At 38.0% G+C, this 4,289-nt stretch overlaps 1 pseudogene across 1 annotated transcript; it reads left to right on the forward strand.

The window, feature by feature from the left end:
* Positions 1–333: 333 nt before the first annotated feature.
* On the forward strand, positions 334–4,014 carry LOC114184615 (uncharacterized; annotated as a pseudogene). Its single transcript, XR_014992970.1, has 3 exons — positions 334–474; positions 758–3,219; positions 3,302–4,014. The product of XR_014992970.1 is annotated as an uncharacterized LOC114184615 (transcript).
* The last annotated feature ends 275 nt before the right edge of the window (positions 4,015–4,289 follow it).

A 4,289-nucleotide genomic window follows, 5' to 3' on the forward strand; every position in this document is an offset into this window, starting at 1 on the left:
TCGTCGCGCCCATCTCCGTCGCCGCGTCGTCGCGTCGTCGCGCCCATCTCCGTCGTGCTGCGCTGTCTTCGTCGCGCTGTCGCGCCCATCTCTGTCGCGCTGCGCCGTCTTCGCCGTGTCGTCGCATCGTCGCGCCCATCTCCGTCGCGCTGCGTTGTCTTCGTCGCGCCGTCGCGCTGCGCAGTCTCCGTCGCGGCGTCTCCGTCGCGCAGTCTCCCTCGCGGCGTCTCTGTCGCGTAGTCTCCCTCGCGGCGTCTCCGTCTCGCAATCTCCTTCGCGCCGTCTCTGTCGCGCAGTCTCAGTCGCGCCGTCTCCGTCGGCGTTCTCTTCTTCGCTTCATCTCGGTCGCGCTGTCTTCGTTTCCCCGTCTCCGTCGCGTCATCATCCCGGTTAGCCTCTGTGGTAGCCTCTTTCGTTACGCTCTCTCCTTCACTCTGGCCCTCCATCACATCCAGTGGCTTCTTTACAGTCAAGGTACACCTGGAAATTTTTGTTACCTTATCGATATACCTACAGCTTCTTTAACACATTGCACCACTTTGCTCGATTTGTCACTCTCTACAATAGTCAACTTTACTTCATAGCACACTTTTACAATTGCATCAAACACTACTTTCATGCTATTTGGGAGAGATTGGATGGAACTATTACCCTATCTCTTGCGTAAGGCACCTTTGTCGCACTCTTGTTCAATGATTTTTTAGAGTATCACTTATGGTCAATTAATGTGTTTCTTCACTTTTGTTTTTACTTGCAGCTGTCAATGGACTCATTACCTAATCTCAACTAGCATCCTGGTTTTATTCTCTATCTCTTTATTCATTTGTCATTTGTCATGTTTATGTTGCCTATATTATTAAAACTAGCATTATTTGTGTAGCCTACATTGAAGAACAACTACCATTTGTGTTTCTTCTATGCTTTATAAGTGTTTGTGTATTTTATAAAATACTTATTGCCATTTTGTTTAGGTATCTATTCCAATGGATAAATCTTGGATTGTTAAGCCTCGGAATACAATTGAATACTCAATTGGTTTAAAAAAATTCTTAGATTTTGCTTTTGAAAATGGGGCTGTTGGAGATACAATTAAATGTCCATGTCCCAAATGTGGGTTTATGAAATGGCAAACTAGAGGCGTAGTTGAGGAGCACTTGATTTTAAAAGCATTTCCCAAAAATTATGTTATATGGAATCTTCATGGTGAGAAACAAATAGAAGATATTTCTAGTAATGAAGATGATATACAAGAGGCATTTCATTATGAAAATCCAATGGAAACAATGATCAATGAAGCATTTGGGCACTATAGGCAAGAAGGTACTAATCTAGGCAAAACACAACCATTGGGTGTAGATGATGTTTTGAATGAAAGGCCAAAGGAGCATCATAATGAGTTTATTGATTTTCTCAATGATGGAAATCAAACATTGTGTGACGGGAGCAAGTACACAAAATTAGAGTTTGTAATCAAATTATATCACATCAAGGTTTTGTGTGGATTAAGTGACAAGGCAATGACTATGATCCTAGATTTGTTAAAAGATGCATTTAATGAAGCAAACTTGCCTCTTTCTTTTTATAAGGCTAAGAAAACCATCAACAAACTTGGTCTTAACTATACCAAAATAGATGCATGTCCGAATGATTGTATGTTATATTTAAGAGATGATGAAAAAGATTTGCAAACATGCAAACATTGCGGTACATCTAGATGGAACCCAAAGAAGAAGAAAAAAACAACCTGTAAAAGTTTTGCGTTACTTTCCATTGAAACCAAGATTGCAAAGATTGTTTATGTGTTCTAAGACTGCAGAGCATATGAGATGGCATTCTTTAGAGAACAAAGATGGGTTCATAAGGCATCCAAGGGACGGTGAGGCATGGAAAACATTTAGTTTATTGCATCCTGAGTTTGCTTCTGATCCTCGAAATGTTCGTTTAGGCCTTCCTAGTGATGGTTTTAATCCTTTTGGTACTATGAGTTCTACTTATAGTATTTGGCCAGTGTTTTTAATTCCATACAATCTTCCACCATGGATATGTATGAAGCACACTTCATTGATCCTATCCATGATCATTCCAGGTAAGCAAATGCCAGGAAATAATATTGATGTGTACTTACAACCCCTTGTGGATGAGTTACGCGAGCTATGGAATGATGGTGTGGAGACCTTTGATTCTTCATTGAATGAAACTTTCAGGATGCGAGTAGCTCTTATGTGGACAATTAGTGACTTTCTTGGCCTAGGTATTTTATCTGGTTGGAACACACACACAGGTTTAGCTTGCCCTACTTGTAACTTTGATGCAATACCTTGTCGTCTTCCTTATAGTAAGAAATGGTGTTTTATGGGGCATCGTCGCTTTTTGAGTAGAAACCATAGATTTAGATTGAATCGTGTTCGCTTTGATGGAAGCACCAAAACAAGGAATCCACCACTAAAATTATCAGGATCTGACATTTTTAGGCAAGTTGAAAATATTAATGTTACATTTGGGAGAGGAGTAATTTTGGATGGTAGAGGAAAAAGATATAGAGAAGAAGTTAAACAATGGAAAAAAAGAAGCATTTTCTTTGAACTTCCGTATTGGGAGTCTAATTTGTTACGCCATAATTTAGATTTCATGCATATTGAAAAAAAATGTATTTGACAATTTGGTATATACTTTGTTAAATGAAAAGCCTAAATCCAAAGACAATGTAAATGCTCGGAAAGATTTAAAGGAAATGGGCATAAGAGAGGATCTTTGGCCAGATGATAATGGAAGATATCACCTTGCTTTGTTTTCACTAACTCGTGATACCAAAAAGTTGTTTCTCAAAACTTTGAAAAATGTCATAGTACCGGATGGTTACTCAAGTAACATTTCTAGATGTGTTGATGAGGTGCAACAAAAAATATTTGGGCTAAAAAGTCACGATTGCCATATTATTATGGAGCAATTACTACCGCTGGCAATACGTAATTTGTTACCAAACCATGTCACTGCAACCTTGGTGGAGTTTTGCTCATTTTTTAAAGTCCTTTGTAGTAAAAGTTTAAATCCACAAGAACTTGAAATGCTTCAAGATCGCATTGTGCTAACACTTTGCCACTTAGAGATGTTATTCCCACCATCATTCTTCACGGTTATGGTTCATTTAACTGTCCATCTGGTAGAGGAAGCAAAACTTGGAGGTCCAGTTCATTATCGATATATGTATCCTATAGAAAGGTAATGCTTAGTACTTTTAGATTAAGGTATTATTATCATAAATATCCAAGTTGTTTACTCTATTTATTTCTCATTATTATAGGGAATTAGGTCATTTAAAGACCTTTGTACGAAACAAGGCAAAACCAGAAGGTTTTATAGCTGAGGGATACTTAGCTGAAGAGTCTCTTACCTTTTGTTCTAGATACATTGAAGATATAGAGACAAGGTTCAATAGACCAAGGCGTGTTTGTGATAAAACAGGTGATAATGAGCCTTTTCTGTCATCTATCTTCCCACAAGGTGGGAAGCCAGTAGGAGGTTCCTCGAATTTTACTTTAACTCAGATGCAAAAACTACAAGCCCATCGATATGTGCTTTTAAATTGTGCAGTAGTCACACCATTTGTTGAGTGAGTAATCTACATTAAGTGTGTGATTTGTATTTAAACTAATTAAATTATATTAGTCATGTTGTTTGATTATATATGTAGTGAATTTAGACAACTAATAAAAAGAAGTTCAAGGGGAAGGCGACCTTCAACCACTGAGATCGAAACTAGAGTGTTTAAAGAGTTTGTTGATTGGTTTCAAAGGCGGGTGGGTTATCAAATAGTACACTTTCTGTTATTTACTATGTTTTCTTTCAATTATGGCTAACATAACTTCTTTATTTAGATTATGAATCCAGACACAACAAATACAATGTCTAATGACTTAAAGTTTCTAGCACGAGGTCCATTGGAAAATGCTAACAGATTTACTGCGTACAACATCAATGGGTTTAAATTTCGAACATTGACTCGAGATGAGGGATTGAGAACACAAAATAGTGGTGTGTTTTTAACATCTAATACAGCTTGTGTATCAAGCAGTGTTGACAAGAACTTAAGGCAAGTGGACTTATCCTATTATGGAAAGTTAGAGGATATCATTGAGCTTAATTATTATGGTCAATTCAAAGTTGTTCTTTTCAAGTGTAAGTGGGCAGATACTACACGAGAAAGAGGATATAAAAAGGATCAATGGAATTTTAATTGTGTTAACTTTGATAGACTAATTCATATTGGAGACCGTGAAGAACATGAACCT

Source organism: Vigna unguiculata, chromosome 2 (assembly GCF_037176805.1).
Source record: "Vigna unguiculata cultivar grain cowpea cultivar isolate G323 ecotype 2 chromosome 2, ASM3717680v1, whole genome shotgun sequence".
Lineage (NCBI taxonomy): Eukaryota > Viridiplantae > Streptophyta > Magnoliopsida > Fabales > Fabaceae > Vigna > Vigna unguiculata.